The 26,364-nt window shown below is 38.4% G+C and overlaps 2 pseudogenes; both read right to left on the bottom strand.

The window, feature by feature from the left end:
* Positions 1–22,678: 22,678 nt before the first annotated feature.
* On the bottom strand, positions 22,679–23,140 carry LOC112551697 (annotated as a pseudogene).
* A 1,728-nt stretch (positions 23,141–24,868) lies between these two features.
* Positions 24,869–25,330, bottom strand: LOC112551696 (annotated as a pseudogene).
* Between the last annotated feature and the right edge of the window lie 1,034 nt (positions 25,331–26,364).

The following is a 26,364-nucleotide window of genomic DNA, read 5'->3' as shown; positions in this document are numbered from 1 at the left end:
TTGGCTGGTGCAGTGACATCATGGCAGGAAATATTATGATTTCAAGTGGTATTGTTCAGAGTAGCCAGGGGCGGGATGACACAAATTAGTGGAGGGAACTTGCCAATTGGCTGTAAATCTTTAAAAAAGCAAGAGGAAACATTAGATTCAAGTAAAACCAAAAAGGAATAGAGGAAAGGGTAAATGTGAACATTGTTTTAAGGCACTGCATTCTAATTAACCATATGAAGCATAGATTCAAATAATGGCATAATAATCAGGCAGGCCGATACCCGTGTGTTATGTGAAATCAGATGGTAAAGCACCTTAACAATGAAGAATTCATAACTTAAGCTCCAGGTGAATTTAAGTGCCTTGGTTTGATCCTTCAATACAAATAAATGCAAACAAATTCTAGAATCAAAGATCAAACAGAAGAAATATGTGCAGGTTAAAAAGAGACTCCAGGCTTCAGAATACAGAAAAGATGTCTAGGAGTTTTTACTGAAGGAAAAATACCTAAAGCTCTCAACCAGTTACTCAGCTGTAGTGAAAAAGACAAACAAGGTTCTGGATTGGACTACACTGCCAGTACAGTAGCATATAAAGCAGAAAAGTGGATGATTCATATAGAACACTAGTTACAATCCCAAGCTCTATGTGGCATTCTGGTTGGAAATACTATGTTAAGGTATGTCATTCATTGGCTACCAGGAACCATGGGAAGGAAGGGAGTGAGAAATGTATGAATCTCTTGGGAAAATTCAGCCTCTTAAAGACAGATGAAACTTCAATACTATATTTCTTTATGTTATCATTTTAAAGAACAGGATGCAGATGGGACACCAAACAGAGCTACTGGATATAACTGCCCTCAGAAGGTCATTGACCAGATCATCATATTTGGCATCTGAAATATTTGAAGAAATTTTGAGACCACTCATTAATTCCTTTTAGTCATTCAGGAAATGTAATTAATGTTTATTAAAAAGACATGGAGATAACGTAATGGAGAAATGTAATTATCTATCAAAATAATTGTATTAATGACAAGTGAGGACAAGAGAGTTTTAACAAAACAAGCCACTATTTTGGTTGACTAGATCATGTCAGGTACACAAAACACCGATGAACTTAAGTTTTCTTAAGGTAAGCTATAGAAATGCATGCACATGATGAAGTATCCCAGTGGTATCTAGCCAAATAATGTTAGGTGGTTCTCTCCCCTCCCCCCACTTTCTGCCTTTCCCCATAGAAAACATTTATTTCTATTAAAAGTGGAGGTGGGAGGAGAAGGAGAAAAGTGTGGAGAAGGAGAGGCAGAGAGGGAAGGAGGATGAGGAGCAGAAACCTATATTAAAAAACGGTATAAAATGGAAGCTATATATAGTAGCGCTCAAAATGAGAGTATTTTTCACACACACCAAAAATGAGGAAACCTCTTTTTAATCAACTCCAGCTGTGTAGTTTAGCACTCATGTAAAAAATAATGAAGTTAAGATTGTATATGCATCTGTCCAGGAAACGAACAATTTTAGTAAGATTTCCAAGTCAATTCTCATGACTGCAAATATAGAAAGTTCCTTGAGACATAAAAACAAGCCCATTGTGTTGTATTTGATTTCAAGGCACTGTGGGTACAGATAGCTGCTGCAGCTCTGGCTCCAGCCCTGACTCTGGCCACCAACTTTGCCCCCAGCATCCTGCTGCCCACTGTCCCTTCCCCCCAACCTGCAGCCTCTTCCTGCCCTACATGCCCCACCACATACCACATACCTAGGTCTAGTCATGCTCAAACTTGGGGAATGGAGCACAGGCTTGCTTCAGCCCCAGCCAAGCCTGGTAGGAGCAGTGGCTGCAGTAGCGGCATAGGCAGTGGGGTGGCAGGCACAAGAAGGACAGGTAAAAGGGGAAAAGTGGGAAGCCAGGTGGATGAAGACAAGGTATGGAGCAGCAAGGGGCAGGGGCCAATCTGCTTAACCCACCGCAACACCTGCCTCCCTGGTGCCTGCCCTACCACTGCCTCTCCCACCATGGGTGCCTATACATGTGCTCCAATGCATTCTAATTAGAACACATCAGAGCAGACTGTAATTAATCTGTAGGCTGTTCCAGCATGCCTCACTGTCATATATATTTATTATCCCAGGTTTCAAAATGGCATCAGGGGCACTTTAATTAAAACTCATTGAACTAGCCTGAGTTAAAGTGCCTCAGTGGCCTATTTGAAACACGGGACACTGAATATACATAATGTTGTGGCATTTTAATTAGAGCAGCTGTCCACAAATCTCTCCAATTAGAATGTCCTCCCCCATCCTGGAGCATGTATATAGATATATCCCATGTCCCCCCACACAACCAGCCCAGCCCCCCTGCCACTGCTTCCCCTGCTGCAGTGGTTGAAGGGGATAAATTTAAGATGACCCTCCAGTGATTAGTTTCTATACATGGAAAATTATAACACATTTATAAATTTCATATACAGGATCTAATGATTAGGGATCATCTTGGATTCGGGTCATCTTGGATTCAGGTAAATATGGTAAATTAATTCCATATGAAGGAGGGGTGGAAAGCATAAGAATAGAGATAAAATAGAAGAAAGATATGAAAAGAAAAAACTGTATGTGCTTAATGATATATCTCGATTTTTACAGTTACTGATGCTGTAATAGCATTTCCCATTTTCCTTATGCACAGCAGGTAATAGCCTGAATGATTAATGGACAAATACATTTGCAAATAAGTTCTTTTTAGAATGGTCAACTGCAAGTTATGCTTCCAGAGCAAAAGAGAATGGAGGGGAGGAAAGGGTTGGAGATAGGAAGGGGGGGGGGAGGGGAGTCCTAGCCTGCCACGTAGATGTCGTTGATAAAATTTATAGCTAAAAATTTAATATGTTTAGGGCCATGATGAAATGCTTATCATCTTCTTGCACTGCCTGGAGTACTTGCTGATCCCAGCCTACTCACCATGTCCTGGTAACGAAATGAAATACCATAGGCCTCATGCCTCCAAAATAAAATTCATTTCATTACAGTTCAAGGTTTTTTTTTTTTCTTTCTTCCTTTCTTTCCTAAAGGCTAAGCTCAGGGACATACAGATCATCAGCCTATACAGGAGTTCTCACTTTTTCAAGCCATGTTTTTCATCTGTCATGAAAAGGATAACCAATGTCTAAGGTCTGAATTTAGCATCCTCTGGGCATTGATCCCAGTAGGTCCTCCACCCTCACTTACCACAAAGTTTTGCTACTAGTCAGCATTTGTTTTAAGAAGCCTTATTCAGAAACAATGCACAAATTTTGTCAAATTTAGTAATGTCTTCAGTTCAACATATTTTTTTTCTAGACAGATTTATCCTAACTTGCAATCCTGTGCTAGCCTTTTAAACAGTGAGACCCACATGGTTTTATAACATTTCCAGAGTTGCCCAACTGAACAAGGATGCACGGTAACCACAACTCATTTAATCTTTCCCTTCGCCTTGGCTGTATAACAGAAGAAATCTTGTTTGACCATCAATACAACACAACTGACAATATGCTGCAAGGTGTAAATCCTTCTTCAGAGCTTTATTTCTGTTATCAAAAACTAGCATCCTCATAGGTTTTGTGTGTTTTATTTTTCTCTGCTCCTTGCCTCAATGAACTTCATACATACTAATTAATTCTATCTCATGACATCCTTGTGAATTAAGCATTATTACAGCCATTTTACAGATAGGTAAGCTTAGATGCCTGCTTCTGTTCTTATTAGGATAATAAAAGCAGGATTACTTTCTCTCTCTCTCTCACTCTCAGATATCCTGCAGTGAGTCACTAAGGCCAGGTACAGACATTAAACTGCTGTGTAAAGTATAAGTGATTGGAAATTGGTCTATATCTAACAGAACAGAAGTTCAGAACACACAGACTGGTTAAAAAATGGCCAAAACCAGTATAAAATCCCCCTGCCTAGACAAAAATGTGTGTCCTGTTTGCTACTGATATAAACTACACCACTTACAGGAAACTGCATAACTTAGATTGATTCTGCCTTGGGCTTTCTGAATTTCTGTACCTAGCCTAACAGTCCGGATGCCCTGATCGTTAACAACGTGTCACCACTTCAACAATTTCTTGTTTGTTTTAGTCTTCTATTTAAGCAACAATGTAAGTCCCCCATAGCAACAACTGAATGATTCAGGGACAAATTCTGAGCTGACTTTCACCCTATAGAAATCCATTTATATCAGTTAGACAGCTTGGGACGCAAATCTGAGAGAATCTGCTCCTTCATTTTTTCTGCAATTCAATACTGCATTAAACAAAACAAGTAGATCAGTTGGTCGCTCTGTGGAGATAAAATTGATTCTAAATGCAGTGTGTGCCCCCAGTAATGAGCTAAATTAGTGCACAGCAGCCAGCATTCCTGTCTCAGAACAAACCAAAAAATAAATGAATTTTGAAGGCTTTTAGCACTAATTGTGCACAGAAGTCCATAATTGAATTGTTATTAAGGATAACAATAGAGGATAACTTGGAGTATCAATGCTCTTTTATGAGAAAACTGCTATTTAAAAAGCAAGAAGACTAAAACATTGAGAAAGTTATTATTGTATCAGAGGTCACAGAAACTGTGTTTGAAGGAACATGGTAAAATTGTGATTTTAAAACCAAACTTGATGTGGTAGCTTCTTTGCTTCATATCCCTCAATGAAGCAATCTGTCAAGATGCACACACACAATGCCTTCTAATGTAGTAAATTCACACCCTAGCTCACCTTGTGATAATGTGTGGGGTTTTTTTTTCCCCTCAGACAGGGAGTAGACCACATCAGTTAGTAGCACACATCAGGCAGAGTTGTCACCTCATAGAAAGAACTACAAACTATAACGCCCATGTGGTTATTGTACCTCACAAGACAAGGTAATTCAGCTCTTGTGTATGTTGATGTAACAGAACAATGCTCCTCCCTTCTCTTTGGCCCTCTGCAATTTACTAAATATATGAAAGGTAATAAAAAATAAGGTATTAAAACCATAGCCTTAAGTATTGGGATCAATCCTCTTCCAAAGTTTGGATGTTACAGTAATTTTCAGAGACTACCTGGGACTAAATGCTTGGGTTCAATTTTCTATTCTGCTCCCTTGAACTCTTGCACATAGCCTCAGTGCCTCAGGCCTCTGACAGACATTACACTTAAGATGCTAGTAACTGTTTAATCATTTGTTAAATAGTGACCTGGCCACATAGTCATTCAATTAATAGTGAGATAAAATGAGGAATAAGCCACAAAGTTATATGGCACAATATGTGTAATAATTTTGTGACTGTACCTATCACACCTTTAATTGAATGTGTGGCCTGTGCCCAGCCTCTGGAGTACACAGGAGCACTCCAAGACTTCTGGATGCTCCAGAGGCTGTGTGCGCTCTCAGCTGATCGAGCTCCCAGCCACAGGAGCACACCATGCACTCCCCCCTGAGATCAACCTGACATCAACCTCACACCTGAGATCAACCTTGCTACTTGCCTGTGAAGAGGGGACCTGGGATCAAGCTCCTGCCACACTGGTACTATGGCACAATGGGATCTGATGTGGGATCCCACAATCACACCTCTTGCTATGCATGTGTGGCATAGCAGGACATGTGATTGTTGGGTTCCTACGTCAGATCCCATCACACCTTTACTTTCACATCTGTTGGGGGCCTCAGATCCCCATCTAAAAACAGAGGCAATTTTTCTATATCACAGAACTGACGTGTGTTAAAGTTAGGAGGTACTCAAATAGTAATGAGGCAGATGGATACCCTAGACACATGGATAAAATTTTCCCTTTTTAAGAGCAATAGAACTGTGACAATGTAGCCCACATGAAAGGTAGCTACTATGGAACAGCAAGTTGAGAAAACTTTTTCACTGCATGAATCTTCAGATAATTCACAAAAAATGTCTGTGCTATTCAGAATCTACCAGACAGAAAAGTGAAAATTCTTGCTTTACACAAACATACACCCATGCCCACACCCACACATATGCATACACATGCATACTGTATAATATATATATAGTGTATGTGTGTGTGTGTGTGTGTGTGTAAAGTCTATGTGTACGTACACACACACACACACACATACACAGAGGCAGTCGAGACACACAGAGGCAGTCCTCGACTTATAATGTTTTGAATTACATTTTGCACTTACAATGTTTATAAATTGACACCCTGTTTCAACTTTACAACGCCAGTTTCGACTTTACAACGCTTGATCCAATGCGACACCATGCCAGTGAACAAGTTTACTGTGTCACTCATGTCCCTGGAGAACATCTGTCCAAACTTCCTTGGACGCTTTCTTTAAGAAAGCAGACAAGACTCCAGAAGAACTTGCAGCCAAGACTCCTGAGAAGACTCCAGACAAGAACCCTCTAAAAGGCCAACCAAGAGCCCTTCAAAAAGTCCAGCAAAGTCACCTCAAAGAAGTCCTTCCAAATCAACATGATTGCTATTTACAATATAAATACATTAATGTAGCTATATAATTAATCTACAATTGATAGAGTACAAAATTCTGGGGTATTTTTGTTGAAAATAGGGTATCAGGCCTTGGTTCAGGAACAAATCCCCCATTTATAACATTGTTTCTTATGAGAAAATTGGTTCTGAGTTACAACATTTCAACTTAAGATGCCATGTTCAGGAACCAATTGTGTCGTAAACCCGAGGATTGCCTGTATACACATACACACACACAAAAATATATATAATCAGTACTCACTATATATATAGTTAGTAAATATATTATTCTAAAGCAACTAAAGCTAATACTTTTGTTTGATACCATTCATTTGTGTAACATCAGCCTAATCCTATAATCCAACTGCCTGTCATTTCCATAGCAAGACCCACTCTGCGGACTCTCATTAGAACAAATGAAGGAAATGGTGTGCAGCAAAGTTTCACAATGCCAATTTGCCTTATACGATTCGGAAATGCAGCTAAATCTGTGGGAATATAATTCTTACATTTTCAAAGTCAGGATTCCATTCAGCAAGGTGCTGTAGAAATTAATCGTTCTAAGGACGGGGTGACTGACCTCATTAAAACCCCCAGTAGCAAACAGCTATTTAATTTTTATATCTTTTCCTTGATGCATGCCTGCTGCCTCTGATAGCACATCCCTTGTTGGTAAATGTTATACAAACCTTTGGAACTGCAGCACAATGCTTTCTCCAGTCATCTTCCAGGGCCTTGTAGCAATAGTCATTCTCTCCTCCTATATAGATTTCCACTTCTCTAAATTATTTCAAGCAATCCACAAGGTAATACTTGATTTTTTTCCTGATATGCAATCCTGGCGCTCCAATACTGCATGCATACGCTGAATTACACCCACTATGAAAGTAGATCTGGGCATCCTATCAATAAGTCTATCCAGCTTCAATATCATTAGAGGGATGATGGTATTTTATTGCCTACTTCCATCAACACACGCCTCCTTTCATTTGGCCTTTGGTTTACTAGCAGCACTACTGAGCTTAATGAACCAAATACCTTTTCATGCATTGAAAAGCATAGTCTGTCATTAGAAAAATGCAGCCTCCAATTTTGTTCAGCAGAGACCTTTTTACCTTGCACACAAAAAACGATGGAATAGAAATAGTTTTACTACACAGACTGAGAAACAAAACAGGCTGAAAAGAGAAATTACCAAGATTTTGGACCATTCAAACAAGTAGCAGCTGTGGACAACATCCAGGACCACAAATTTCTGTGTGAATGATACCTATTCTTTCTGGTCAGTACTTAAGATTTTTATTGAAACAGAATGTGAACTTTTCTCTCGGTGAAAAGTATCTATCATTCACCCTAAAAACATGCAATAGCCTGATTAATACTGAGGTCACTATTGGTGACTGGCACTTACCAAAGGACTTTTCAAACTAAAGAAAAGTGTCTAATCTTCCTTTCTAAATTAGTTATTCATTTAGCTTGTGAAATATCTTTAGCAGATGATAGCCTTTGGGATGTTTCTCAGTCATGTTTCTTGACAGGGAATATACAGAAAATGCAGATACAGAAAATGTTGTTCCAATAGTTGATCTTTGCTGATGACCTTATCTAACCAGATCTTCCCAGGCAGCATGTAATATATTTATCTGAAAATCTTTCTTCCTATGCATACTTTACAGGCACCTACCGTGAGATTAATCTGATCTACAGATTCAACATTCTTAGAGGCTCCCTCACCACTACTTTATTTCCTAATAGCAGGGATGACAAAAAAGCCATCTTACACCCACAACTGTATAGCAACTGTCACCACATCCTGTTTGACTCAGACTTAGCCATTGCAATTGTTGACTATGAGGGATCTACCTGAATCTCAGAGTATCCAAGGGAGTTTTGCAGGCCACTCACAGCATGCAGAGCTGATTTCGTAGTCTTTTCGTGACAAGCATCCCCTGCCACTGATTGGCCAAGAGGCAAAAACTGAGGCATAATTAAACAGCAAAGTTGGCAGAAATATCAAATAAATTAACACATTATTATAAATCTAAGTATTAAATTTAAGCCTAAATTGAAATATATTGTGAATATATATTTATACACAATATGAACTGGAACTAACATCATCATAATTTATTATTAGCAGTCAACAACAAAAATAGTAATATTAAATAATGCTAACTTTGATAGAAACCATTCATTTTATTTGTTAAATGCTAGCATGCAGCATCCACCTGCAGTTGCAGCTGACTTCCCTGTCTCTGCAGTGTGAACACTTGTCCATAAACTGAGATCAGACCTTCTGTATCTACTGAATTGGTTGCAATGATAAGGCAGCATTTTGCCAAGTTGTAGAGATGTGGAGACTGATCAGAAACAGACTTCTAAAACACAGTCACAGTTAAAGGCATCCGACACTCTTTGACAAAGTTCATGAAGCACCATGTTCCTTGTCATGCTCTTTCTGCTATCTAGGGATTGATTTCAGTAGCTGTGGGTCAAAACTCCGAAAAGCCACCTGATTGGGGTCAAAATGCAAACAGCACTAAAAAAAAGGCAGCCAGTTGTTTAAATTGTGGTGGTAGTAACTGATCATACTTGTAGTATTGATTCAACTTCTCAGCAACTGCCTGGACCAGTTCTTGTCTCTGCTGACTTTTACATTGAAAGTTTGAAAGCTGTTGTGAAGCCATGTCTTCAACCCAGCTTATCAAATCCATCAGCTTGTTTTGTGCTTGGTGAATCAAAGTGTGCTAATTTTCAAACCACATTAGAAGCTCTGTGAACTTAATCACATTTTCAGCCACAAATTTAACTTAATTTTAATGTTGCTCATGTAGTATAAACATGAACTATGTGCTGGGTATGATTTCAAGCTCCTCCCACACAAATTTCTGGTAGTAGTTCATATTCTTTGTGTGGTAATGAACTACCTTAAACCATGAATTTCACCTTATAAGCACTGGCTTCAGTAGAAGTGACACACTCGTATGCAGAGGCCTGCTTTCACTGGTGATGGACTCTGTATCAATGCCTATGGCCTGGACATTGTTTGAATGCTTTTTTAAAAGAGAAAACCAGGCTAGTAATATAAAAAAATGTGTATGCCAGATGTCACTTGCTAAAGAAAGGATGTGTGCATTGCAGGCGACACAAATTGTGTTGGGCATCATTCCATATAGTACATCAGAGGAAGCTTTGCATATATACATTGCATTATCAGGCAGAAATGCTGAAATCTTATTAAATTCTAAGCCGTAGTTTACAACAGCCTTCACTACACCTTGTGCTATGGGAGAAAAAAATTGACAGGCACAAGGTGAACTGGCTCCGTTTGAAAAACAGGCAGGTTGTGGTCTGTCCAGCTCCCAGGTACAAATAAAATGCGCATAACATAGTTATCCTGGGCATCTGTTGCTATCTGCAACAATCAAGATTGATTCATATTCTGCCAATGTATATTTTGTAACCTGAACATGCAAAGCAATTACTCCTGGTAGATAATCTTGGTGAAGCTTGTTCATACATGGAAAACTGCCAGCATGTGACATGTTTGTTCAAGTGGTCCCTTAATTTTGGTTTATCAATGTTCTCCAAAGGAATGTTGGTGGCCATGAATGCCTCCATAAGCGACTGGTGCCTCTTGAGTCAGTGACCGGGGTGGGTCCCCTGATGGCCAATCCCACTGATGGGGGGTGGGGCACTCACCACTTCCGGAAGTCCCACAGCCATTTCTGGAAGTGGCATGGCCGCTTTTGCTGGCAGCTCCACTTCCCGACCAGCACTCCTGCTGGCCCCCCTGCCCATTGGCTAAACAGGGAGTGCAGCCTGATAGGGGGGTGCACCAGTGCTCTCAGGGGGTGCACATGTACCCTCCGTGCACCCCCATCGCCACTGAATGCCTCCACTAGCATGAATGAAGCCTCTCTTCTTGTCAAAGTACTTTCAGTGGTTCTTTTAAAGATCGAGAACATAGTCACGTGTTTCTTGCGCTGACCTTCAACCTCTGCAGCAGCCTTTCACTGCAATTTGGAGTGTTCTTGGATTTCTCTTCACTAATCATCATCAGACTGCAGCACTACATCTAGCTTCTTAAACAATGACACTGAAACCCTTTTGCTTTCCTGACTGGTGCCTCCATGGAGTCTATGTCACTAACTCAGCCTCTTGGCAGCTCTCTCAAACCACATGCTCTGTGGCTGCAGGGCTTGTCACACTTTCTTTGTATTTCAGTAAGCTTTTATTTTTTTTCAGGTGACTCCACACAAAATTGTGGGAAATGCTATTTTTCATGGTGATTGTGGAAACTATTGCTTTTTGTGGTTTCCGTGAAAATCGCAAAAATTGCAAAACCATGATTTCAATAGGTCCCTAACTATGACATCTCAGAAGTACTAACTGAAACCTGGCATAAAGCAGGAAACCCTGAAAAAAGTGGGGGGTGGGGGCTTGGTTATAAAGTGCACTGTCACCCTAAGCTGTCTCCCTTTTGAATAAAATCATTGTTCTATCCTGCAGACAGAATCAAAACTGGTTACAAAACTGATTTTTGCATCCTGCAGGGTTAGGAACAGACATTACATATAACCCGGTTTAAGTGATCAGAAACTGTTTTAAACCTGTAATAGAACAGATGTTCAGTGCACATAAACCAGTTTGAAAATTGTTGAAATATGTTTGAGATAAACCTGGTTGAATGTAGTATCAGACTTAACTGATTTGGCTCAAACGGGTTTATGCAATGTCTGTCCCAGACCCCTTGCTGTTTTAAATTAAATCAGACTCCCCCAGCATCCCGGCATTCTCTCTGGGCTGGGTGGGGCTCTCTGCTCCACAGCAGAGCTGGCCCTTCCCCTCTGCTCCCTGGCTGCAGCTTCGGCAGTAACTGCAGGTATGTGCCTGGCTTCTGCTCCCTTCCCCTCCCCCCCATTATCTGTTAAGCAGGCATTCCCCTGTCCCTCACAGGCACCTCTCAACATTAGCTAGCATACCACATGCTGGCTACCTCCAAGCTGTGGCACACGGGACAAAGGTAGAACCAAACGCTGATAATGTCACACTGTTTTTTTAATGGGGTGATAAACACTGAGTTAGAGGTGATAAACATTCCCTGCTGGGCTGTTTGGGAGGGTGGGGGGGGTACTCCTCCCTAATCATAGCATCCTGCCTGGGCCTGTCTACACCCCCATCAGCTCAGCTCTGTGCAAGGAAAGGGAGGGCTTCTCTAGCGCCCCCCAGCGTCTAGCCTGAGCCACTGCAAGTATATGCCTGCATTTCTGGGATGTCTGACTGGTTACAAAACTGATTTAGCCTAGCCAGGTTAGACTAACCTGTAAAGACTGAATCAATTCAGGCGCGGGCTTTTTGAATGTCTGTCTCTAGCCTGGAAAGAGAAAAATAGCTTCTTCCTCTGCAGCCATGATTCCCATGGCAGCTTTGTTCACAAGCACAAAATGGTTGGCCAGAAACAAGAGAGTAATTCAAGTGAGAAATATAATGCCAATAACAAAATCCACTTTTTCATTTGATTTTTGATTGAACCCATCTTATTTGATTTAACTTTCCCACAATCTCTTTTACACATGTGCACACAAATCAAGCATAATCACAAAATATACATCTATCAACCTACCTCTCTGTTAAGGCTAAAAGGAAGAATATAGAATATATTATTAGTGCTAGCTATAAATATTTACAAAGTGCTCATGTCATAGTCAGGAACATTACAGAAGTACCTACAGCAAACAAATATATTAGATAAGGATGGATGGGATAGGAGTTTTCCTTACCATGACAGCAGTCTACCTCATAATAGTCAGTATCAAGTGAGGCACAAAGAATGAACAGGCACAGGAACTATAATTCTTCTCCCTATAGATGTCCCCTTCTGTTCACATTGGACATGCATTGATGGATGGAAGAACATGCATTATTTCCTCCATGCTACACCCACTGTGTGAATAAATGAGTGATATCTGCTGCCACTGCTTTCAGTTTCCCATCACTTCACAAGAATTAAAATTCATTTTAAAATAAAAACCTCTTTGCACAATAACTATTAACAGCCTGTGGATTTAATGCATTTAAGGTTTAGGATTAATAATCTGACTCAGCTAAAATACTACAGATTTTAGAATAAACCAAGGAAATCTAGGTTAAGTAATTCACCTTGCTGGCTACCTCCCCTCCACATGAATTTGATATGTTGCCTCTGGAATCAGCATCAATAACTACTACAATCTCCAGCCATAATCGAGCACTGATAGCCATAAAGTACTGTAGTACTGGGAAAGCAAGTACTGTAAATACCGTGCTGAGGTTTATTGAGGAAATCTTGATTACTGTGAAACTGAACTCCTCTAGCCAGAGCCAATGCAGCACAAGGTAGTTACAGAATTTATCGAGTCTTGTTTAAACCAAACATATATCTATCCTCAGTCTTCATTTTTATTTTTCTTCATCACCCAGCAGAACATAATTTTTTGGTTTATCACAAAACTTCTGTCTGTTCCATCCTCTAAGTCATTTGTCACACTCCTCAAGGTCACAGGGGAGCCTCAGTAGGAAAGTATTTGTGTTGATTGATTGGTGCTGCAATGCCTATGTCTACTGGTGCTGCTAAATGAGCTTTTTCCTTTCCCCCAAGCAATGAAATGATTGAAGGAAGAAGAAAAATAAATAAATAAATAAACAAAACACCCTCTCATGAATCTAGTTAACAGCATTCATAAAGCGATTTTTTTCCCTTGAGATCTAAATGCTTTGGATCTAACCCCTAGTCACTTGGCAAGTGCCAAGAATGAGAACTGTGCTGTAAAATGGGTGTTAGAATAACACTGGGTTAAACTCCAGTCATTATAAACAAATATTTTCATTCAAACAAAGAGGAAAAACAAACTATTATAGTTTCTTTCCCTGAAATCAAGTAAAGATCCATCTATCTAAAAATATCCGCACATTTCAACACTTCATTATTATTGTTATTATTATTTAAAATATCTCTATCTGAGATGCACAGAAAATGTTTTCCCATATAGGTACTTCAGCAACATAATAATATTATACATAATTTTAGCATTGCTTCACTGACTATATCTGATACATTAGATTAAAAACTATACTTTTCTGAACAGCCACTTCCTGTTCTTCTCTTACAAACTCAATAAACAGACAGACGTGCTATCAAACAGATTGTATCTACAACATCCAGAGGCACCCTTTTAATTTCACAGAGAAGAAACCTGATAGTTTATGATTGCAGCAGGCACCAGTGGGTTGTGGATTATCATATCTCCAACAAAAGATCCTAGATTAAAACAAAAAACATACCACTCTGGAAAAGCAAAACAAAAACATCGATTTGTTCCCCATAGTATGTGCTGAGTACTTATGAGTACATGTCAAAGCTGCTCTCCAAGGATTTACACTTATGCATTATATTCTAGTTATACCAAAAATGAAGAAAATTTGAAGTTTTGCAAAGGTAAAAATATACATCTTCCCACCCTTCCTCAGACTGATTTTGTTAGAATTCAAACTTGCAAATGCATGTGAGCACCTCACCTCCCCTCAGACCCTGCACTGGTTTATACCTCCTTCCCTCCCGCTCTCCAGAGGTCAGATTTTAAACACTATTTAGATTCCTAACTCTCACTGCCTAAAGTGGGAGTTAGACACTTCTAAATACCTTTAGGAACCTTGCAATACATACATTATTACTGCCTGTCCTTAGGGCCCACCATTACCACTTTTAGAATAATAGAAGTTTGTGTCCTGGTAAGGGAAAAGTAAAAAAACCCCAACAAAACCATACAGTCTCTATATAAGAGTCTACAACATTATTTATTCGTAGATAATAGTCCATTAGTCCTCAATAGTGCTGGGAGCATGAAAGCCATGCATTTTGACCAAGTATGGAAGTCACTTGCACTCCAAGAGCATGAAAGAGTGCAGTAGCGAAACTCTAACATAATAATCAGAAGTTACTTAGAAACCTCTGGGCTAAATTCACTTTTACTGAAAACTTTGCAAAATCTGCCACTCATGATGTTCTGAATCAAGACCCGATTCTAGGGAGAAGGTCTAGACTATGCACAATGGTAAAGTCTCTCTCCAGAGTTGATTAAAAATCTGAATTCAAGGCATGGAGTTCAGCTCCACAGGCATGGTGTTGAGCTCCTAAGAAGGCCTCAACCCATTACTGCTAGCAAAGGACTGGAACACATGGAGTGGATGGAGGATAAATTATGCTTTACTACACATTTTCTCACTTTACAGAGTAGGGATGGGTGATTATAGGCACTTCTACAGGTGCAGTTAGCACAATGCAATAAATTCCAGTGCAGCTTATGCCAGAGTTCATTGTTCCAGAGCACAGGATTTACATGTGCATCTGGGACCACAGCAGACTGAGCTGGGACAGAGCAGCTCCAGGTGGCAGGGGTACCAGGGGGTCAGCCTGCCAGCTCGGAGCTGCTTCCCACTGGCTCAACATGCTGTGTATGGGTTGGCTTGGGCATGAGGGTGCTCAGTGTGGAGCTGGCAGGCAGCCCCTGCACTAAAGCACCCTCATGCCCCAGTCAGCCCTGTCAGCGTCTACAGGTGCATTGCTGCACATTATAGAATGCCGCCATAGGACAGTACTTGTGTTTACAAGTCCTAACCTACAGTAGAGTTAATTGGTTTACTGCACCCTAGTAGGGGTGCATGTTTAGATGCTGAGACTTTATTATGCAGCTAATTACGTAGCTATGCAGTAAACGTCTTATGTAGACATGGCCCATGTGTAGAACTGGTTTCTGTAGCGTAGTGGTTATCACGTTTGTCTCACATGTGAAAGGTTTGAAACTGGGCAGAAATAAGGCTCTTTATTCTTTCCCTGGACTCATGCAGAGCCATCCAAAACAGCATCTAATGTAACTTTCATGGGAACATATGTTTCTGTTTTTATCCAACCATTGTTGCAAATAACCTTTCAAACTTAAGAGTTATAGGATTTTCTGTCATAACTGTGCAGCCAAATCTAACCTGATTTCTGTTCAGATGAAGACTGTGCCAGATTTAAAGTAACAACATACCCACGATCTAGAAAAATATATTCTTCTAACCAGCTTGAGACTACATGTGTAGTGCCCAAAGATCAGTGTTTTCCCACTGATATGCTTAAATACTTGTAGATAAATGCGATTTGATACAAAACATTGTTTAGCATCATAATAAATGGTTATGCTTACAATTTGCAGGAGGTGGGGAGGGGTGAGGAAGGAGCTGCAACAGAAACTAATTGCAAAAGTGCTATATGAACTTTCAACACATTCATAGCTCTCCTGCTGGTGGAAAACACAGAAATATACTTACTCTGAAATCTAGAGGCAGACAGACAACAACTAAATCATAATTACGAGCAAGTATTGACCTGAGAAGCCCTATTTAAATAATTGAGTTAGGTGATCTCACAGACTGGTTAGCAAATACTAAATACTCAAAGGAACACTAATCTTGAAGAAGTTTGGATTTTTTTTTTAACTATTCATAAGCCATCCTAAATATTCAGCATATTAGAAAAATTCAATTCTCTGACAAGTCAAGAACGAAAGGGCCAATCTAAGGGAAACTTATTTACAACGAAGGGCTAGACAAATCCTGTTACTGAGCAAAATCACTTTTTCCTTAAAGATGAATTTCATAGACGTCATTAGACTTTCATGAAAACTGAAAGACAAACCTCGGGTTATATGGCCACATCTAATATTTATGAGGAATATCTAATAGTTTCCAGTAGGATAATAGGAATTATCCTACTAGTCATGAATGAAAATAAACAAAAATGTCACCAGAAGGCATTACGTGTCTCTCCACATATAGTACAGGATACATAATAGACAGACAAATAAAAAATGATAGCAACAGCCCACTACAAAGCAGAGCAAGAATCATCATTATTCTTATTTTCTTATTGAGAAAGTCCCTAAAGCATAATTTTGTCTTTTGCATCTTAGGGTTTTTTTTATAAGTAAACAAAAACATCTCTGAAATGTGTTCTAAACTCAATGTGTGATGGTTTTTTGGCAAGGAAGGTTGTTTCTGCAGTACTTAGGAAGAAGCAGTCAACAAGGCAGTAAATCTAACAGACTTAGCATCAGTGAGGTATGCAAGTGTGTGCACAATTTCTCTGTAATAACCATATAAACATCTGTTTTGGGACACTTTCTAGCAACTGACTGCACTGTACTCTTAGCTATTTTATCTATACATCAGTGAAGAAAAGGAAAATTGGATACAGTGAAACACATACACCATCTGTAATAAAAGGGAAGACATGAAAAAACGGTTTATTTCACACTAATGTCCCAAATTTCAGTGCTCTTACAAATTAGTCTAAACACTTACCCTGCTTATGCTGAAAACTGTTTTTAAAGCTGGGTTTCTCCAATAAAATAAAATAAAATAAAATAAAATAAAAATACTGCACAGATCATTTGTTTTAATATCTGTGCTTCCAGAAAGCACAGAGAAGAATAAAATGAAGCTCTAAGACATTCTGTTACCCTTGTTTAGGTTCAGTTCTGGGGAAGAGATTGGGCCACTTTTTTATTTGTATTACTTTACATTTATTTTCCTCTACCCCTAATATTGAAACTGACTAATAGGAAAATATTAAAAAGTTTAATCTAAGCAGGTTAGTAATGGACCTTTTTTTTTTCCTTTCTATTCTACTCTTTCTAAACTTCACTGACAATTTTACTGAGAGGTCTATCTGGAACTGATAGTGTATCATTAATAAACCTTATGTACCGTACTCATACATTCTTCCCCACTGTAAAGAACACTGTGCAAACAAAAATAAGAAGGGACTAACAAAAGTACACCTTTCAAACATCACCTCCTTCACTAATATTTTGCTATATCCTATCTTCTACTCGTTATTCCTACATTGCCCATTTAGACTGTAAGTCACTTTAGTTGGGGTTTTATCTTCGGCCATGTCAGCAAAGCACCTCAATGGCAGTAGCTGGCACTTATACACATGGATGGAAATTCAACAACACTGATATTAATACTAATACTAATACTAATAATAACAGTGTACTCTAACCACTTAAGTTCACTGCATCAGAAAGATTGCTCTGTCTGACAAACAGTAAGAGCACATAAAGAACCTAAACACTAAGAATGTTTCTCTGATTCGTTCTGACAAACAGTAAGAATACATCAAGTGATTGCTTTATTTAACAAATAAATCAGCCCTAAATAAAGCAATCACCAGATCCATTTTAAGTACAATTTTTCTTTCCTTTTTATTTTTATTTTCTTGGTTTTTTGTTTTTAATATCCCTCCTCTCAGCCTGTCTCCAAAGCCATCAGATCTATGGCACCTCAATAAATTATTCAGAGCCATTCTGTTCCACATCTTGCTCAGATGTGGGACTTCCTGGCATGCTTCCCCATTAATATCCATGGACATGCATACAACCTACAGAAAATCATGAACATTTGTATGTTAAATCCATCATCAAATCCCTTGGCCTGCATTAATCACAAGAGCATACAGCTCCAGTTGTCCTACAAAGCACTCATGGGGAGGCATGTTTTCTCTCCCCAGCTCTCATTCTTGTTTTATGCCTGGTCTACATTCTGATTTTATAAATTTTGATTCCCACCTTCTCTATTCTTCATTCCAGTTGTTTATTATAGCTCAGGACAGCTTCAATGCAAGACAGTGGAGCTGTCACTTGTTCTAAATCCTCCTCCGCCTACCAACCTCCCCCCTCCATACTCAATTCTCTTCACGAACAGCTGCATCACAGCTGTCAGTGTGAATGGCAAAGATGTCCTTTACTGATAAGACTATGCCTGTGGCACATAAGAGTTCCTTCGAACAGCTAATTAGCAGGAGACAGGCCATGGCAAGGTTTGGTGCTGTCCATCAAGTTTGCTGCCAATGTCGACACCATCAACTAAACTGTCATGTTTGGCTCCTCATTTAAGAAAACTGGCACCTTCTCTTTTTATGGCTAAACAAAGATGGTGGAACACAGGCTTTCAAATGATAAATGATGGTCATTCTCCAGTGCAATATTTACTCGGTAAAGGATTTTCATGCCTCCTACAAATATTTACTGATGTGATTGATTTAAATCCTCTGGTTAGTTCTGAACTTTTCTGCCAACAGCTTAGAGTTAATAGAAGAAAGTCTGCTTGAAAATTTAGGGTGTGCTGCATTAATAACAAATCCAGAGGCTTTTATAATCAGTATGTCTTTGTTTCAATGATGTATAGTTATTGTGAGTCACTCAGTATATGGCATTAAAAAAAACCCAACAACATAACTGTCAAATAAATAAATAATTGTGAGGGTAGGGCCCCTTGTGCTTTTTTTTTTTTTTTTTTACTAAAGGAGAACTTGTTCTATAAACACTGAACACTATTAGTAATGCACAGCTGTAATTAGCTAAAGCCAAAACTTGGTTGCAGTGCTAAAGGTTAGATTGCAAAAGTGTTTTTTAAAAGAAAGGGAAAATCACATGATGAATTTATACCTAGGTCACAGAAGACCTACATGTCTTAGAAGCATCACAGGGAACTGCCATGTCTCATTTCAGCAGTGTTTAGTCAACTGAGCTCTAGCTGTCATACAGCTAAGGTATAATATTTAGTGGTAGCTGAGTCTGGCATGTGTGCAGGGAGGCATCATTGCAGAGTACATGAGAGGAACCATTATGCTGATTTAGAAGAATATAAAGTGCAATTGGCCAGTTTTGTCTGTACCAGAAGAACTAGTAGAGAGGTTCTGTCTTCTCATTGGTTGGCCATAACGTAACACTCATAGCAGTGCTAGCCCTGCACACTCTTTGTATATCCTGAAAAGTGGACAAGAGAGGAAGAGAAAGTTTGTATCCCCTCATCACTTGCACAATAATGCAGAAGTTAGGGAAAATGATGCCCATGCAGTCTGGATAGTGAAAAGATCTTGAGGGACTGTAGTCAATGAAAAAGCCCTCTGCAATATCAGTGGGAGTTGGATCATGCTCCCAAAGTCATTTGGTCCATTACAAACAGGAGTGCTCCTTACCATCATTTTCCACTGTTGTATCTATGATACGTGTTTTAACTATGATAAATTCCCTTTATTTTCTCAGTATATATATGGGAAAGTAGAGACAAATCTAAGATTTGACATTAGTAGCCACAGGCCCCAGTGACTGTGATGAGTAAGCTTCTAATTTCCATCTCTTCTGTGCATAATTTTATTACTCACTTTTCATTTGATACTTACTGTTACATGAAGAAAGAGAAAATGCCACTATTTTCACTTGAATGGTTTGCCAGTTACAGTTTTAAATTAGTTCCTTAAGTGCCAATATCAAATATTCTATACATGAACACAATTTTAACCACAGAATACTTACTGGATGAAACATCACAACATAAGTCAAAAGCTATCAGAGAATAGTATTTTAAAACAATAGGTGCATGCAATAGTGGAATCACACCTAAAATCTTGTATTTCCATTCAGGCTAGAAACTATTACTGCCAAAATTAATGGATAGGATAGAATTAAAGTAATATGCTGGTGAAATATTATACAAATATAAAGAAAGAAAGAAAACCAAAATCAGAACAACAAGAAAAAATAGAGAGAGAGAGAGAGTTTTTTTCCCCACTCCAAAATGTTTTTGGCCATATACAGGCCTTCTGCCTCTACTGGTCCATTCAGCTGGCTGCTTCAGTATCCTTGTATCTCTTTTTTTCTCCCTGCTTTTTTGAGTTCAAATTAAAAGAAATAGCTACTTGAATAGAAGCAATTAAGTTTGATGCTCCTTTTACTGAGAGGTAATTGGAATGTGGTTATCATCCAGTTTCACAAAGGTGCAGGCAAGAACTTAATTTCCTCAAATTCTCAATTCCAGCAAAGCCTCTGTTATAAATCCAGGTGAAATGTAGAGAATAGTTTGATTTTGGTTTTAGACCTTTTTTCAGTTCCGTGTCCTGAGATATCTTAGGCAGCCATCTGCACCCAAGAATTTAACTTGTTCTATCTGCCAAATTTCCCAGGGTAAAGTCTAAAATTCACACTTATTAAAATCCTTTCCACCAATCCCCAAAACATTGAGAACTTAGATTGCCATCTGACATTGATTTTTGGATTTCATCCCTACAAGGGGAGAAGTCTTATCACAGAAATTCATATACTGCACACCAGATCACTTTGTAAAACTACTTCAGCTCGAGCGTCAAAGACAGTGACAGGGAACAGCTACTCAGACTGAAATGTAGCCTTGTGTGACTTGCAATATCATTCAAGCAGGGGACCTAAAATTTGGGAAGAGTGGACTATGTACCTGACTTCATTCTTCACTGTCTGTTGAGTCTGGGACACTTACACCGAACAGGCTATTGGAAAAGGAAGTGTTTATGCATTTCATCTTTTATTTTGGGATCTCTAATGGAACTCCTGATTTAAAATCATTGTCTATAATAAAGATACGATGATACGCTGCCAGGATTTTACTATCATCTTCTATACTATCGAATAGGAAAGTGGAAAGCATGTCTACTATTAATTTTATTAATTTAACAATTAAACATATATAAATAGCATATTAAAAGGAACTAATTACTTATTTCAATGATAAATTGACTTTTGTGGAATGTAAAATAAAAAAAAAACAACCCAATATATCTAAATACAGAGCAGGAAACATCTGTACATTAGAAGGTTAACCCTAACCACAATGAAAAAGTCACACTCTCATGAACTTCAGCAATTCTTGCAACAAGCCTTATTTGCTAAGGAGCCAAAATCTGGTCACAATTGCTTTATTGAAATCAGCTGAAACAGAATTTGGTGTGGTGGATTAACAGCCACAGATAATCCATTTATTTATTATGTTGCTAATTCCCCTGTTTTTTTAGATCAATTGAATGTGCCAATGGCTTTGGATGCTCAAACAAGTGCATACATCTATCTCCAAATTGTATAGGAAAGCTTAAGGCATCATGAGTGCAATTGCCAGAGTGGATTAAAAGTGGGGTAAGAAAAAGATGGACAGTTAAAAGACAAACACTGGAAATGTGGATCAGCATGTGGAAGGATATTCTTGAGAGCCCTATGAAAAATTAAGAGGGGAACGGGTGAGGAAGAATCCACAATTTTCCCCTTTTTCTAACAATTTGCTCTTTCCCAGAACTCTGGCATACTTCACTGATTTCCCACCTGACTTCACACTCAAATAAAGTTGTGTTTGTTTGTTTATAGGGTCATTTTCATATTACACAATAATTTCTGTTTTCAAATGCAATATTTTGAAGGAACTCAGCTATTACAGTGTCATTGTTTTTGAGAAGGTATTCAAGGAGAAAGGACTTAAGTATAACTCTTAAATCAGAACTGTGGGTAAATTAGGAATAATCATGGTGACCATGATTATTTATTAGATAATAAGCAAAATAAATTATATTTAAGAGATATTAATAGGTCAATTTATCTCAAAGTTGTTTGTTAAATTCTGCACCCTTCCTATTCTTTCCCCTGCCCCCTTCCGCCCCCCCCAAAATAACAAACACATGTGGAACACTCATTTTTAAATACAGGATGAATTATTTAATAATAACAAGCATTCAACCTTTATACTGAGATTCCAGATAGATACTTTTTTTAATGGAGCAGGGAATTCACCAGTTGTGGTCCAGTCAGCTCATGGGCTGACCCATTACTGTTTCACATGTCCTACTCAGCACCAGAATGATAAGCTGCTTAATATCAAGGGGTAGACTCCACTTTCTGTGGGATAAAGTGAATATATGAAGCACAGTAGATTATTTTATTGCGTAGTAAAGTTTCTTTTTTTTAATTTGGTATAGTTGTTTCTTCTGCCCTTACACTGACAGATTCTGTTCATGTATGCACACCTAACAGCAAAACTGATAAGAACTTGATCATAAACAAAAGTGAATCTGTCAGGGGGTTTTTAGATAGCAAGTCTTTGGGACACTCTACCAGTATGAAGACACAGATATCCAAAAGCATAGTTAGTCTTGTGTAAGCAAAATTAAATGCAAAACACAGATACAAATTTCTTATTTTAGTTTATATATAGGTATAGCTATATATATATATACAGATATATATATATGTATATATATCTATATATGTATGTATACATATATTGAGAGAGAGAGAGAGAGAGTAAAGAATACAGAAGCACAAAGTCTTGCAAGGAGAAGGAAGATAAAGATGCTCAGGACTGAGGTCATAACAATCATCCCTCCATTCCTTCAACCAGACCAGGTATCAATTCTTGAAGACTTTTTAATACTATTAGTTTTGATTGGCTCAGACCAGAGAGTTTCATCTTTCATGATACCTGAAGTCTCGTCTACCAAGATGTAAGTGGTATCTGAAGCCAGAGGTGGGTTACAGATACCTAGGAAGTTTGGATCATACAAACAAGAGACATTGTCTCCCCCTCTGAAGAGTTACTGTTTCAGGACATCAGAAGCTTTTTTGACGTTTCTAATATAAATTAGCTTGGGAGGTGATGCTCAGTCAGACACATTTAGCACTGCTGCCTTGTAAGGTCCAAGCTGGCTTCTGGTGACTTTCTGGAAAGTGGTGTCCGGAGGTTTGCTACTGTTGTCAGTCATGGCTGAGCTGATCAATGGCCGTTAATAGCTATGTGTTATATACATATACACACAATACAGAAAAAGGGAGAAAAAAATAAATATATTCACACACACACACACACACATACACACACACACACACACACAGATTTAAAGTGTTAAACCAGTCTCAGGTTTCATAATAGCAGGTGTTATTTGTAAAGGTAGTAAATTAATTATGTATAGTATAACTATAGTATAACCTATAACTATAAATAATTATCTTACTACCTTTATAAATAACACCTGACAGTGGTTAAACACTTAAAATCTGTGTGTGTGTGTGTGTGTGTGTGTGTGTGTGTGTGTGTGTGAATAACCTATAACTATAAATAATTATCTTTCTGCCTTTATAAATAACACCTGACAGTGGTTAAACACTTAAAATCTGTGTGTGTGTGTGTGTGTGTGTGTGTGTGTGTGTGTGTGTGAATTCTAATAATGTGCCAATGGCTTTGGATGCTCAAACAAGTGCATACATCTATCTCCAAATTGTATAGGAAAGCTTAAGGCATCATGAGTGCAATTGCCAGAGTGGATTAAAAGTGGGGTAAGAAAAAGATGGACAGTTAAAAGACAAACACTGGAAATGTGGATCAGCATGTGGAAGGATATTCTTGAGAGCCCTATGAAAAATTAAGAGGGGAACGGGTGAGGAAGAATCCACAATTTTCCCCTTTTTCTAACAATTTGCTCTTTCCCAGAACTCTGGCATACTTCACTGATTTCCCACCTGACTTCACACTCAAATAAAGTTGTGTTTGTTTGTTTATAGGGTCATTTTCATATTACACAATAATTTCTGTTTTCAAATGCAATATTTTGAAGGAACTCAGCTATTACAGTGTCATTGTTTTTGAGAAGGTATTCAAGGAGAAAGGACTTAAGTATAACTCTTAAATCAGAACTGTGGGTAAATTAGGAATAATCATGGTGACCATGATTATTTATTAGATAATAAGCAAAATAAATTATATTTAAGAGATATTAATAGGTCAATTTATCTCAAAGTTGTTTGTTAAATTCTGCACCCTTCCTATTCTTTCCCCTGCCCCCTTCCGCCCCCCCCAAAATAACAAACACATGTGGAACACTCATTTTTAAATACAGGATGAATTATTTAATAATAACAAGCATTCAACCTTTATACTGAGATTCCAGATAGATACTTTTTTTAATGGAGCAGGGAATTCACCAGTTGTGGTCCAGTCAGCTCATGGGCTGACCCATTACTGTTTCACATGTCCTACTCAGCACCAGAATGATAAGCTGCTTAATATCAAGGGGTAGACTCCACTTTCTGTGGGATAAAGTGAATATATGAAGCACAGTAGATTATTTTATTGCGTAGTAAAGTTTCTTTTTTTTAATTTGGTATAGTTGTTTCTTCTGCCCTTACACTGACAGATTCTGTTCATGTATGCACACCTAACAGCAAAACTGATAAGAACTTGATCATAAACAAAAGTGAATCTGTCAGGGGGTTTTTAGATAGCAAGTCTTTGGGACACTCTACCAGTATGAAGACACAGATATCCAAAAGCATAGTTAGTCTTGTGTAAGCAAAATTAAATGCAAAACACAGATACAAATTTCTTATTTTAGTTTATATATAGGTATAGCTATATATATATATACAGATATATATATATGTATATATATCTATATATGTATGTATACATATATTGAGAGAGAGAGAGAGAGAGAGAGAGTAAAGAATACAGAAGCACAAAGTCTTGCAAGGAGAAGGAAGATAAAGATGCTCAGGACTGAGGTCATAACAATCATCCCTCCATTCCTTCAACCAGACCAGGTATCAATTCTTGAAGACTTTTTAATACTATTAGTTTTGATTGGCTCAGACCAGAGAGTTTCATCTTTCATGATACCTGAAGTCTCGTCTACCAAGATGTAAGTGGTATCTGAAGCCAGAGGTGGGTTACAGATACCTAGGAAGTTTGGATCATACAAACAAGAGACATTGTCTCCCCCTCTGAAGAGTTACTGTTTCAGGACATCAGAAGCTTTTTTGACGTTTCTAATATAAATTAGCTTGGGAGGTGATGCTCAGTCAGACACATTTAGCACTGCTGCCTTGTAAGGTCCAAGCTGGCTTCTGGTGACTTTCTGGAAAGTGGTGTCCGGAGGTTTGCTACTGTTGTCAGTCATGGCTGAGCTGATCAATGGCCGTTAATAGCTATGTGTTATATACATATACACACAATACAGAAAAAGGGAGAAAAAAATAAATATATTCACACACACACACACACACATACACACACACACACACACACAGATTTAAAGTGTTAAACCAGTCTCAGGTTTCATAATAGCAGGTGTTATTTGTAAAGGTAGTAAATTAATTATGTATAGTATAACTATAGTATAACCTATAACTATAAATAATTATCTTACTACCTTTATAAATAACACCTGACAGTGGTTAAACACTTAAAATCTGTGTGTGTGTGTGTGTGTGTGTGTGTGTGTGTGTGTGTGTGAATTCTAATATTATAAAAGACTTCGTCTGTCGGTCTGTCTGTCTATCCATAATGCTTCATTCACATTCTGTTCGGTTGTCTTGGCAGCCAATCAGAGTGCTCCAAGAGCATTCTGGGCAGGAGGTGGCAATGGTGGCACGCTGCCATGACAGCTGGGATGGAGGGGACAGAGCGGGGGAGGGTGGGGAGGCCATTGGCGCTGGCCCTGGCCCTGCTCCTTCGACACAGAGTGGGACGGAGATGCGGGGAAATGGGCCCAGACCCAGCAGGGTGGGGGGAACAGGGCTAAACCAGAAGCGGGGATGGGGCCGGGTACGGGGCTCCAGAGATTTACATACATACATACATACATACATACATACGTATATATATAAATGTGTTATATACATATACACACACACATCTTCTCCCTTTTTCCTTATTGTGTGTATATATATAATACACACACACATCTTCTCCCTTTTTCCTTATTGTGTGTATATGTATATAACACATAGATATAAACAGATATATATAGATATATTTACTTAATATCTATTCTTATTATATTATTTATATAACATATTTATATTATAGTTATATACTAAGGAGATCTTTTTAAAGGTCCTATCATTCTCAAATGTTGTTTGTAAAAGTAGTAAGGTAATGTGTGCTTTTAAAATATATTTTATTTAATCCGATAATATCTTGAATTATTACCAACCCAACATT

This window comes from Alligator sinensis, unplaced genomic scaffold (genome assembly GCF_000455745.1).
Source record: "Alligator sinensis unplaced genomic scaffold, ASM45574v1 scaffold669_1, whole genome shotgun sequence".
Taxonomy (NCBI): Eukaryota; Metazoa; Chordata; order Crocodylia; family Alligatoridae; genus Alligator; species Alligator sinensis.
Note: the sequence above shows the minus strand (reverse complement) of the source record. Positions and strands in the feature narration are given on the sequence as shown.